The sequence below is a fragment of the Haliotis cracherodii genome, unplaced genomic scaffold (genome assembly GCF_022045235.1).
Source record: "Haliotis cracherodii isolate W230 unplaced genomic scaffold, xgHalCrac1.p SCAF_4, whole genome shotgun sequence".
In the NCBI taxonomy this organism is placed as follows: domain Eukaryota; kingdom Metazoa; phylum Mollusca; class Gastropoda; order Lepetellida; family Haliotidae; genus Haliotis; species Haliotis cracherodii.
In genome coordinates, this window is record NW_027266297.1 from 50,422,177 (window position 1) to 50,436,927 (window position 14,751).

Consider the following 14,751-nt stretch of genomic DNA (forward strand, 5'->3'; position numbering starts at 1 on the left):
CCAAAGATGCAAATGTTTCATTACCAGAAATTATTTCTTGGCTACTTCTTACATGGATCTGCTGCCGTCTGCCCTACTTGAGTGTGACCTGCTGTCTGTGGTGAGCGTTGAGCAGCAGCCAGGAGACAGGAGACACGCCAGTGCCCAAATCCACCACAGAAAAAAAAATCACTGTTGGTTTGCTGTTGAATGGGGGACGAAAGGAGGGAGGAACCTGAGAAGGCATGTCGTTATTAGGGTTAGGGAAAGTAGCAGAAGGAGCATTGTGAAAACCTTTGTCTCGAGGCTTGCAAGTGGCTGCTCGACGCTTATGGAGTGCCTTACTCCCTGCCTTCTCAAAACAACGTTCTTCGTCTGAACCAGAAGCAATGTCGTCAACCTCCAATTCCACAACAACGGCCCAACCAGACAGGGATCTATCAGCTTATCTGACATGTTTGTTTAACTTGTGGATCTCCGAAGCATGACTTTCAAGGTAATTTGAACATTCAGTATACTTATTATGTTTGATATATCTGATGGCTGAATCTACTTTCTCCAAAAGACTACAATTGAATTTATACTGCAACTGATTTCCTTTAAATCTAAAGAATGGTATCTAAGAATCTTTGCGAGCTCTTTTATGGCAGAAAGCGATCTTTGTTCTGACTCGTCAATTATATCACGTTTGAATGTTTTTAGTTTGCAGTCCATATATTCTTTAAACAATTGAAATGTTTCGTAACATTCAACAGAATCCCTTGGTCTGTCAAGCTGAATTTCCTCGGAAGCTTCGATGTAGGATGACGAAGAAATTATCTGTTGCTCCATTATTTAGCAAGATGTCAAATCTGCTAGCCTGCGTAATGCGAAGAATGGTTCAACACAGTCACGCCACCTTCCTCACGTGAATTCGTGACACCAAATTCTCGTGCAATGTAACTGGCTGCGACAGGCAAACGCTTACCGTATTTAACCCATAATAAGTTAATTTCGAACAAGATTACCAGTATACAAACGGACATCCACTCCTGTCAAAATTGATCAAACTAGTTCGAGGAAGAGATCGCTATGTTAGAGATATAAACAAGACACAACCGTGAACAAAGTGAAAAGCAGTCGAGGTATCGCAATAGTCGACATTGAAAATATATTGGTAAATCCAGACACGAAATGTATTCAAGCAGCCATCAATCAGCTGAAATCGAGGACAGATTCAACCAGCTGGAACTGAAATAGCTACACACTTTAATCACATGAAGATAGTGAAGGCAGGAATACATCTGGTAAAGAACCTGATGAGAATATTGAATTCCAAGGAAACACTTGGTTCGGCCATAATAGAAACTCCCTACATCTTAGAGGGGTGAGATCTGGTGGAGTTGTTCTTTTAGTTCTATATTGTATTTTAGAAATATTCACCATACACGTAATTGATACTGAAAGTATAATGTTAAAATCTTTGTAGAATGGATGCAGTGTTGTTTGTCTATTGTGTATTAACAGCGTGTTTCTTATCCCCCACTGAGAACTAAACAAGAAATATTTGCGCAACTGACTTTTTGTTAAACTGTTCTGACTGAGATATCCTCACACCAAAATAGTGGTGTTATCTATGAATGTGTGTTCGGAACAGTCTATGCGGTTGTAAAACAGGTTTTATTGAAAGGATTGACTTTGTTATAGACAATGCAGTTAAACCCCACGGGACATTTTCCTTGATTATCTAGTGAACGTTAACTGCTGCATGCTACACAGACCACAGATGACCTTCCTCGGAGCGGTCGTCCTAGGGTAAGCACATTGAGTTTACGTGCCTATCATGTAAGGTTTTGTTCGTTGTAGACGGGATGCAGTGAATTTGTAGACACCGCCAACCCGTAGAAACAATTTACGATAAATCCATAGACACCGGAACAGTCAGCTCATTGTGTTGATTGCATTGATGATCAGCATATTTTAAAGCTAGATCACTCACTACTATAGTTGAAGTTGTATTTGAATAAAGACGCTCAGAAATCTACAAAACAAGCTGGCCAACGAGCTAGTCTTGAAACCTGTAATGCCTCCACCTGCTGACTTACTTGGGTCTGATTACAGATAACTTATGTTAAATGCAGTCATTACGGAACTGGAGAGTTGTGAGAAGCGCCAGGAAAACAATGTAATTAAACTCAGAAAGCAATAAAAGGAGAAGCGGCAAAGAACGGTGGCATGAAGAACCTGAGTAGGTATATTATCGTGGACATACAAGCGGGACTTTATATTCCAAGAAGCAGAAGCACACGAAAAGAAAAGAGGTATTATGTCCAGAGGGTAAAGGATGACTTGGAAGAAATGTGCGACAATAATAATGTGGAGTTCTGAAAACGAATCGGTGAGATTGGAGTAGGGAATAGAATAGTAGTAAGAGAATAAGGAACGTTCCAATTGAAGTTGTCTTGGGAGATGGACAACAGCTTACTCCGACTTGCTCAACCAGAGGCCATTCAGATGGAAGTCAAGATGTGATGGAGAAATAGACCCCCGATTTGATAATGATATAGATAGCAGGGCTTTTATCGGCGCTTCATCCAGCTAAATGTGGTAAGGCATCTGTGCATGATAAAAAGTCAGTGAAACCTATGAACAATGAGAACATGTCTTACCTGAAATGTGCCAGAGAAGTTGAGACTTGACATCATAAATACAATCCCAAAGTCATGAACCATTGATCCATTAGACTCTATGTCATATCACTGTATAACATTACCTGCTATATACTGTGGTATTTTAAATGAACGTTTAAGTGCATGGGCAGAGGTTCATCCGAGGAACAAAACGGTTTCAGGAAGGAACGATCGACTATTGACCATTTATCAACTATAACGACAGTTATTGAAATCTGTAAAGCTCTAAAACATTCCACCTTTGCAGCTTTCGTCGACCTCAGGCGAATGACTCCAGACATGGGAATATTTTTCAAAGAAACTCTGTGAGATAGGAATACAGGGCAAAATGTTGGCGATATATAATTGTGTTAAAAGCTGTGTGCTATTAAATGATCTCAATTGCGGCCTTTTGATAGTAGGTAGGGGGCAAAATTACTCTCGGGAAAAGTCATCTGAATTATCTTTTCTTGTATTATTGTTTAACGATGACCTATTTGGAAAGTGTATACATAAATGGATTATACGTCAAAAGAGCTTTCGATGAACTTACATCTAGTTATCACAAAATGTTAATAGATCCTGCTTATCTACATGTAGTCCATGAAACATTAAATGTCATTATCCCATGGAGCTGAATAAATGCAAGAGATGTCTTTAAAAGTCACAGTGAAGTATCATAAAAAGATTGCCTAACTTTTGAATATTACTTGAACTAGTACAGGAATACGCTTTCTGGGTGTAACTAAAGCTTAGTAATCAAAACTTACCCATAGAAACTGGGAGATGGAGATAAATAGCTTTAACCTAAATGAAGTGTCCAATTTTCAAACTGTCTGACATAGGGTATGAATCCATTATTTGTTTATTTGTCAATCTTTAGATAACAAAAGAAAACAAGTTTACACAGATCTTATTTCAATAGACCCAATTTGTATAAAATGAACATACTCTTCAATAATCCTCGACTAAGAACACTAAGAAAATTCTTCAAATTTTGATAAAGCATCATGTCATCAAATAAATCTCTCCCTATTTAACTGCACATATATTGTTACCTCAGTGAATATGTATGCATGCCTGCTCGGCAAGGTGTTTTGTATACTTACAGGCAAAAGAAGAAGTAGAGTATGCAGTATACATGTTATATATTTTCAACAGTAAAGACAAGTAATGCTAATAGGGCAAGATTGACAAAAAAATTGACTGAAGACAGTTTAATGGATTAAAAGGCAGATGACATAATTGGGTTTTTTCAAAAGTTAAGGGCTTACATAGTTTCGGGTCAATACCCAAAATGTCAGTCAATATCTGGTGTGACCACCATTAGCATTGATCACTGCCACACATCTCCTGTACATTGAGTGGATCAGACGATTTGTGAAGGCCCTAGGGATCCTGCACACACCCAGAGCAGCTGTGCGTAGTTCATCGGCAGTTGTAGGGACTGGGCGCACATTGTCCAGACGCCTTTGAACCTCATCCCAAAAGTGTTCGATAGGGTTCAGATCAGGGCTGAGGGCTGGCCACGGTAGAACACGGATGTTGTGTTGTTGCAGAAAGGCCATGGTGGCTCTGGCAACATAGGGACGAGCGTTGTCCTGCTGGGAAATGTGTTGTTGATGTGCAAAAAATGGAAAAACGTGGGGTCTGATCACTTGGTCGATATACCGCTGCCGTGTCCCCGACCTTGACCAACATTCAGAAAGCACATGGGTTCAAGTCTCGCATTAAGTCCAATCCCTGCTCATATCATGACGCTAGGTCCACCCCATGAATCCCTTTCCACAACGTTTCTGTCAGCGAAACGATCACCTCGACGCCGCCAAATTCTGATTCTTCCATCTGCATGGGAGACACAAAAGCGACTTTCAGCAGAGAAGATGACTCGCCTCCACTCACGATGACGCCAATTGCTGGTGTTGACGGGTAATCTGCCGATTTTGTCGAGGTGTGGTGACCCTAGGACGACCGCTCCGAGGAAGGTCATCTGTGGTCTGTGTAGCATTGTATCGATGCAGGAGACGGTAAATTGTGGTTATGTTAACATTGAAATGACGGTCAACATCTTTGTCAGACTCTCCAGCTTCCAAACGTCCGATAGCCTAGTTTCTCTAAATTTTAGTTAGGCGTGGCATTGTTGACCAAGGAGTGGTAAGTCCAAGAATCGGCCACAGTTTTATACCCACTACAGTTCGTGACAGTTCGTGCATTTTCGATTTCGCGAGAAATGGGTGCATGATACAAACATATTCATTGAAATGGTGCGTTCTGGCGATTTGTTATTTATTTTGCGTTTTTACTCGGGGCTTCAAAAATGCAACCAAAAATATTGATAACACCATCAGGCTTCACTACATGCTAAACCCCGTATCAATTTATGGTTCCGTGTTTGTTACCTATTTGCTTAAAACCACTTGCGTTTCTTTTGCGTGCGAGTATATTTAACCCATATTCATATATACGTGTATATGTTGCTGCGTTGATTTTGTTCCTCTAGTGCCCCTGAGAGCAGCCTTAGTGTAGAATGTAGTTCCAGCTTAGTTCAGGCAGACAGTCTGGAACAAAAGTGTGCATAAGAAGTTTCAGAAACAGGAGTTGTTCCACTTTTTAAATACCAATGTATGTGTCTGAAAGCTGCGGAAATGACACAGTTTCGCACAGAGTGAAAAGCGAAGTTTACGTCTGTGAACATAATGTGCACTCTAATATAACTCGAACTAACAGAGGAAAAATGCCAGTCACGAGACTGGAAGATACAAGAACCTGATTCTAGAGAAAAAGATTATGCCTTTACTGAAAGACAATATTGAGTGTGACTGCATTCTCCAAAACATACTCAGAACCCCACACTTAAACAAATATCATGACCTTTTAATATTTGATATATTTTAATATATTCTCTGGCTAAGAAAAAATGTGTCATAGTTTAGCGAAACCACTGTGTGATTATATAAGTGTCAAAACCTGGAAGGACGTTTAAGCAATTTGTAATTTATAAAGATAATCATAGAAATTATATAACCACAACATATATTTTGTCCTTACATAAAAGGCCATTTCAAACAGATGAATAATGTTCATTATCAATAGTATATCTTAACTACGGAAGGAGTGGCTTGAATATTTTATGTATGATTATTTTACATGTTTCTTGCTCAACAAAAAGTTTGAGATTTTAGTAAACAATGTGTCAGTATGTCTGTTCCATTTGGGATCATACAAAAAGACCTAAACTACTCTAACGACAATATGTAGAAGGCAGTGTCGAGAATGTAAACTGCAGCAGTATCATTATCAATAATGGGATTTACACCAGTATATGCAGTTGTTTTAGAGCATATATTAATGAAACAATATAATAAAAGTTATAAAAAAGAGCATATAAAAAAACTGTTTGCAAGGACTGCCAGACGTACCTGCATACTCGGTATGGATTGACAATAACTTGTGCATATACTTCAAAGTCACCCCCAAACAGTTCCATTACAGTTGTCTGCGCTTTGAAGCTTAATATATCATGACGCTATAGTTTTTAATGTTCCAGGGTTATTTATCGTAAAAATTAGGAGCTAACATTACGAGGATGAACATTTACTCCAGTAATTATTGATTTTGCAACATGACTGAATGTTGAAAGCTGATCATGCTGTCTCGGTTTCGCTTTTTGGTTTCTGTGGAGAAAAGATGCATATACATTTTGGTTAATTGTGATTATTTTCAATTTAAAAAAACAAACAAATCTGAACTGTTTCAGCAAACATTTATGTCATGATTAGAAGGAACAACTATGCCAAAGTCAGCTTACATATCGGTCCAGTGCTTTCAGAAATGATGATGAAAATGGACAAACATCATGGAATCGATGAACGGCAAATTTTAATTAAACCCTATATTTTGAACGAATTACATCAGAAAAGAAGCAAACACATGCTCATGGAAAGAGAACAGTTCATAGTATAAGAAAACAATAGCAGAATATACCAACTAAAAACGTGCACACAAGATGCATATATGCGTAATGTCCCACACTCTGCACTCATACGAATGGTAATACCGATCTGTGTCATGCGATAAATTCAACAATGCTTTAGTTTTAGTGCTATAATTATAAATTAAATTTTTGACAAATATTTTTCATTTAGATAGTTTCTATGATGCTCACAATATAGATTTAACTATTCTTTTTATCCTTAATGATAACCCTTAACATTGAAAGAAGGTGCACGAAACGTCAGCAACGCTAAGGGCATTAAACGAATCATAAAAAAGTAAATGATGTAATTCGTTCAATACATTTTTAAGAGTGTACCTCTTTTTCCGTAACAATAGCTAGGTCCTGAGAACGAACTGAGATTTTTTACTTCAGCATGTCTCTCAGTTTTGAAGGAGGGTTGATTTTATTTAGTTAACATATGTCATTATGAGCAATATCATTCTCATTCTCTGTTGTAAAGATGATGATGCTATATTTCAGTTTATGTATGGCCAATTGTACTGGTAACTAGGCCTTTAAATTACACAGAATTGATAGATATCGTTACAACCTACAGTAAGGTAGATATATTTAGGTCATGTGTAAGAATAAACATTACATACGTGGACCTAAATGTTCTCATTTAACGAGCATGTATGGCATGCAAAATTGCCGCCATTTTAAGTAATCCGTTCAAAATGGAGGATGTAATTCAAATCTGCCGTTCAGTGACTCCATACCCTGAAGAGGTTATGACATAAGAACACATTGATATTGTAGTTATTTGAAAGACATTTGCAGTCACTGAGAGGAACATGCTTGTCAAATGTCAGCTTCATTGAAATAGCAGAATTATATGCCTGTGGATGTCTTAGAACAAAGATGACATGAACACATTTTGGAGTAAATATGCAACATAAGCTAACAAGGAACTTTGATGTAATAACTTAAATGTGCAAAGGTGCATGACAACTTTGTGTGCATTTTCATGGAGACACTACTTGACTAATGTTGTTGAAACTTGGCATATTTTCTCCCATTTATAATGATACATTCATTTGTTTTGTGTAGTTCCAATATAAATCCATTTATGGCCATTATGCCTCCATCATATTTAGAAGATGAAATGAAATTTGCTTTTATTTTCTATCGTATGCCATATTGTAAATATTGACCCCCCATTGGCATTGTTCAGTGGTTGTTATCTATTTGGAAACTCTTTGTGATTGATAATAGCTAGAAGAATGAGATGGATTAGAGATCAGCATTCACCCCCCAAGAAAATAACCTTTGCTCAGAATCTATGACTGGATCGATGTATGATAAATTTACTTTGAATGGAAAAGATCAGGAATTTGAAATGTTTCAAGAAATTTGCAGATGTAGAAACATTGTTCAAACATTTTCATAGTTTCATTAGTCCTCAATTCATGTTGCTCCAACTAGTCAAAATGTCATAATAAAAAGGTATCAACAATATGCAGACATAAATACCATAAGTTTTGATACAATTTAACAGAATGAACATTTCATGAAAGATGATAGCAGGGTTGGAATTCAAATGCACCAAAGTCATATACGTGTATTACAAACCACATATTTGCCGCATAGGAAATGCCATAATGATACATGCAAAAGTGACAAATTTAATTTGGCTATCGAGGCAACCATGTCTAAAATCACATGAGAGTGAGTTGGGTTTAACGCCGCTTTTAACAGTATTCCAGTTATATCAGGGCTTGTCAGCTTAATGTGGGAGGAAAGCCCGAAGTGATGCAGGTCTCAGACGTTTACCACTTCGGTGAAACCCACGAGCACGGGTATGGTGCTGACAAACCTAGAAACATAATCGGGGTGAACCGGGATTCGAACCCACAATCATAGGTTTCTGGCGTGTCCAGGGGACGCAACTCTGCACAGCGAATCGCGGCGCCTTAGACGACTGGGCCACCCGTTCCCCCTAAATCACATGAGAAGTCCTGTGACACTTTTAGAGACATTGCCAAGACCATCCACTTGTACTTTCAGCATCCATAAGGAGTTTCAGAGGGAATGTTGAAAATATTATTTGTAAACTGCATCGTCTTTCCACTGCATTATCAAATATGAAACTATAGAATAGGCACCACAGTACATTAACTTTCGAGATGATATAATATCTAAAACTGTTTCCTTGGAAAAACCAATGTATGAATTTCAAAAATAGTGCAATAGCACAGAAGCTCATCTATATCTATTGTCAACTGTTTAAAATGTCCACACAGAAAGCTACTGAATGAAAGTTGCAGTCAGCATTAATATATAAATATTATCAGCAGAAATAATGAGGACTACTTTTTAAATATACTCTCCCGAAAAAGTAGGGGATATTCGAAAATAGCAGATTACAGAAATACAGAGAGATATCGATTGATGGTAATGGGGGGTAAGAAAAAGGACGGACTAGGTGTAACAGGACAATCAATCGAACATGTTGGCGTGAATTGTAAGGGCACAAACAACCAAGAAAGACAACAGAGGGTGTAGTTCAATCAATTAGTTATGCCCCCGCGATTGGTAAAACATTTGTTTATATGGTCACCCAATCAATCTAGTAATCAATCACCCAATGACAGTTTGAGGACGTACTGTCCATAGTTTGCAGCATGCCAAAAGACTCCAGGCTTTCATCAGATTGTCGACAAAGCATTCCCAATCTGACCACAAAACCTACATCAAACCAAGTGTAGAGATCTCACACATTACTGTGGACAATAAGTGACAATACTAATGGCTCTGAGCAATTTAATGTCCTTTCACTGAAATCAAGGAAAACCCGCCCACACCACACAACAATACCCTCATGCATGGAAAAAATGCATAGTCCACGTGCAATGATTCAGGTGCGTTAGGTTTGGGTCATGATCCCCTACTATTGTTGGAGAGTATATGTAATGCAAAAACATAAAAATAATAAAACGTAACATACCTGGCTTGTATAATACATAATTTATTTTGGAGACAAATATTTATGCTGAGTTTTTGCAAAGTTGGTTCAACTGATTCTAAGAAAGAAAGTGAAATGGCTTTAATGAAGATTTGCATCTTCTTATAGCTATTTTCTTGCACAAAAAAGGTTCAGCTGTCTGAGCCTTGCGGCAATTCAGAATAAATCGTTGAAAAAATTATGTGATATTAAAATATCTATATTATAAATAATAAACTAGCAATAACAATATTATGATTAGAACAAATATGATGCCTAATTAGAAGAATCACAGGTCATTATTTAGCTTCCTTACTCTGACAGTTTTGAAGATGTTTACAGAGCCAAAATGTAATGCCCAAAATGCAAAAGGCCATATCAAAGAAACAAATTCATTACAAAATTCATATTGAAACAAATGTGGCTGTGTTGGGCAAAAAGTAGGTTTTAGACAATGGCTGCCACAGTGGTATATAATTAGTTCGAAACTTCTAGTTCGAAACTCTTGAACAAACTGGTGTGATAATTGTTTGCAACATGAGTGTGAAGTTTCTGTAACATTGGTCCAGTGGTTTCTTAGGTGATATTATGAGCTTAACATGCATTTTGAAATTAAGAGCAAAGAGCAAATTTGAATTTTGTCAAATGAACAGAAATTATGTTTCAAGTCCAACCACTACCATTTACATTAAACACGCTATTTATGTTATAGCCAAAATGGCTGAATAAGGGCCTCAATCAGGTGTTTGAATGTGGTTGCCATTAGGAAATTGGGTCAAAACATGTTTGTTTGTTTTTTGTTTAACGCCGCACTCAGCAATATTCCAGCTATATGACGGCGTGTAATAATTGGTGGGAACAAACGTGAAGTTTCGTCTTCATCAGTGTCGGCCACAACATAAACTAACTTGACTATCAATCAGATGAGGTTTACATCTTAACTGTCAAAAGACACCTAAAAGCCTTGAGTATACAAAGTCCATGGTGTGTTGCACTTATTACTTAGGTTAAAAGGAACAAAAATGTACATTTTTCATTAAGGTATCAATATCTGAAATTTAATACTGCTAGGCCCACTTTGGCGTTTTAGGAAATAAACTGGCTGCTGGCAATATCTCCTTGTGGTTCCAGGTAAAAAATTCAATCCACGTGCCTGACCATTTCAGCTGTTGAGACCCGCGAAATATATAGGGTTTATTTTATAGGGTTCTGTTTCTGTTACTAAGGAACCCAATTCCTGCTTTCCAAACAAAGACATATCATACAATAGTTATAATGATTAATAAATCCAAGAATACTACCTCTATTAAATCATTTACATACATCCTGTATTTTGGCTGTCATCACACTATAATGATATCCAGATTTTTAACAAAAGTCCTCTTCACCATCATCTATTCATGGTGCAAGTAAAAGTCTTTCATCATGCAACCCGTACTTCCTGTGCCTTTGCCTGGCGGGAAAACTTCACTTTTTCTCAATTCTAATACCTAGATTCAGAATTTCGTGGAGGTGGATGGGATTACTCCTGACGTAATATAGGTAGTGTTCTTTGAATTATCAACACGGATAACCACTGTTTCATAATTCTTGCGAATACCCTTCCTCTGTTATATAATTGCCAGAATATACCAGAGGGATGGCAGGTTCTGATATCTAGTAATAACTTGGATAGTTAACAGCCTACTGAAGTGTGAAATAGAAACTTCACACCCCAATATCATGATGTTTGTTCTCTTCTTTCTAATGATCAGATATTCAAAAGGCTCGTTTTGGGAATGTCAATGATCAAAATACGCAGTGTTCTCACAAAGAAATATTATTTTGCAGCCCATTTCCCAATATTGTGACGACATTCATGGAACCATATGATATAATAGGTTTTTCTTGACCCCGACGTCTATGACGTGACTTACGGGTCTGATGACGTCACTTCCGTTGATTCCGCCATTCCATTGAGTGACTGATTGTGATGCTTGTTGTTAATCCATGACCCGTCCTCCATTTAGCAGACAATATGGTACAAACTTATTAACCTACCTTCCAAGGATGCTACAACGGGACGTCCTTGTGGGATTTCCTGTAGATACTCCACCCAGAACTGAAGTTAATGCAGACCTGTGTCCTTCGAAATCTGCCGACGTAGGAATAGTTTCAGGTCCCATTCCCATTGCTTGTCTTCTTTGCCATTTACAGAACGTGTACCATCTGTTGTTGAATATGGCTGATGAAGATGGTCTTTAAGATCGTGCCACTGCTTCTGGAGCAGGAATGAAATAACATGAACCTTGCATCTTGTGCACGATAACTTCCAGGCGTGAGGATGAAGACTATGTAGACTGCCATACATTACATCCAATCTGGGTTGGCGGAGAGGGGCCATGATGGGAACGCATAAGCAAACACCTCCATCCATTCCGTGAATAATGCCTCTACTTTAGATCAAGGGTCCGGTACTGAAGTGTCATACACTAGGAGGTTTTTGTTGAAACATGTGACGAACAAGTCAAGTGAGGTGCGTCCCACACCAATGTTATCCATATACTTCTGAGTGAAGAAACCATTCCCTAGTCACTTCCATACGGTGACCATGACAGAAGTGGAGCAGGTTCTTCCAAGATGACTTGCCGACTTTTCTCATAGAGATCGCCAGCTGCTGACCTAACACGGAACGGTCCCCTATCCTGAAGCTGCAAGTCGACTCTTTCTGCGTCGTATGACCCCAAATCTTTATGATCCCATAAAGGCCTCTTGGCCAGGGATTACTTCAGGGTTAGTTGTTTTCTTCTAATTTCAGCCAATCAAACATGGCCTGTAATATCTCTTCTTATTTCTTAAAAACAACAACTCCAGTAAGTTGATGGAGAAAAGAGCAGGGGCGTTTTCTTGTGCATAAAGCTATGTATCTGGGTGGGCGTGGCGTCTGTGTCTGGCTAATTTCTTGTCATCTAATGATCTCCATCACTACCTCAGTCACTGAGGACAAGGCCACAGACATCTTCTAAACAATACCTTTCTTCTTCACCTTCCTCCATGACACTAAGCTAACATGGCAAACACAAGAGCAGAACCTCTGCCTTCCAAAATTCTCTATGTTCATTCTCGACACTTTTACACACAGGAAAAAAGTAAGATTTTCCGCCTTTGCATATGCATGAGGTACGGGAGGTAAGATACTATGAATGTGATGGTATACATGATTTATCAAAACTTCAGAGGTGGGGTATATGCAAGAATTGTGTAACTCAAAATTATTGCAAATTATCTTGATTTTCTGAAAAAAGCAAAAATGGCTGCTGGCAATTTGATTCATAGTCTGGATTAGAATTGACCGATAACTGACATCACTGACTTGCTCAGTATCTTACATGGTTCACATTTACATGGAATTTCCATGTTATCACCATTGGTATGTTCTGAGTTTCAGCTTCCCAACAGAAAATGTCCAAAAAGGAACCATCAGAAAACCTGAGACAAAAGAATATGCAGCAAATAGTACACATGATCCAATAATTGCCTTTATCAGATACGATACCCAAGTTCCAAAATCATGACTTTCACACTTAGCAATCCATTGTCAAAACCTGATTTTTACTATATAGCTGCCATGGAAACAGGCCTATAGTTCATAGTATAAAAGTCAACAAGGAAAGTGTTTACAATTCAAGGAAAGGCAATAACAAATCCATAATGTACTTTCTTTTTACATGGTAAAATGTTTGCACCCTTCAGGAAGGAAAAACCGATTCCAGCCTGAAACCTTCCCAATTTACACAAAACTCCTGAATCAACAAATCCAAAAGTTCCCTTTACATATGTATCTGATTTTGGTTAACCAACAGTAAAAGTTGGGATTTTGGCAAATTCCATTGAAACGTTTATAGATAACTGGTACAAGGTCAATAAAATGTTCCCCAAATTGAATTGACTAATGAACCTGGATAAAGAACTTGACATAGCCATAAATCGAAATTAGTTCTTTTTTAAAAAAAACAACTATTTAGATAATTATCATTAGAATGCATAACAAAATAATTGTTATTAGAATGCAGAATATGAAAGTTCAAAGGCATTAATGAAATACATAGTTTAACTAAAGTTCAATATTCTCAATATGGCAAATATGTCGAGCTAAAGCAGGTGTCATGCTTGACAGGAGAAACATGTTAAGTTTCAGCCACATTATGCAGCCCAGGGGTTTGACTTTCAGTCAATGAGCCCTTTCTCCCCCCGCCCATAATAATATCTTGTGGTGTGTGGCACAAAAACATCCTCCAACCTCCAGAATACCAAATGGTCGGTCCTGTAGCCACCATGGTAAAACTGAAATAGTGCTGAGTGTGGAACAAAACAACATATGCTCACCCCTTCCAATTATGTTAACTTTGAGAGTGAATCTTATCATGTAATAGAAATGAAAAGAAAACATGATATCCCTGGAGAGTGGCCAGTTTCCGTACCCATGTATGGAATGTTGCTCATCAAAAGTAGGATGAAGTAACCTACCATTAAAAGGGCACTTTTTGTCATTCCTTCCCATCAGTAGGAGAGTGAGTGTCGAGTTGAACAGTATTACACAGCATTCTTGCAGTTCATGAATGCACGGCAAGTGTTGGCACCTTAAACCACTGTCATCAGTAACAAACAAATCCAATAACTAAATGCTTCTTTAATGATGTTGCTCGCAAAAGACTTGTTGACGGTATGACCTTGAGTAAAACATTGACATAAGTCATGAGTATATAAAATGTATTGCCTTGCCTATAAGTATATACCTCATTCCTGAGACGTGTCATCACATCTACCTGGTATAAATACAAACCTTGTGGTGATGGGCAAATTCCACCAAAACTTGGAAGATGCCCTTCTTTCCCGCTGACACAGTTTGTTGTCACAATGTTTGTGGAACATTATTTCAGTTCATTGTGCTGCTAATAAAGTAGTGTGTTAGCAGCATCAATTTCATTACATGAAAAATAGCCACAGTAAGCTGGTTCTTCAACCAGAAATCCATGTAGATTTGTGCGTAACTGGCTTGTTGGATTTATGCATATGCATACCTATAATGTCAACGATAAAGATCTAAAAACTAGTATTGTGAAAAAAATGTGGAATTAAAGTTTTATACTCTCAAGGATATATATTCATAGGTTATGCAGCTTAGACCACTGAACACTGGCAAA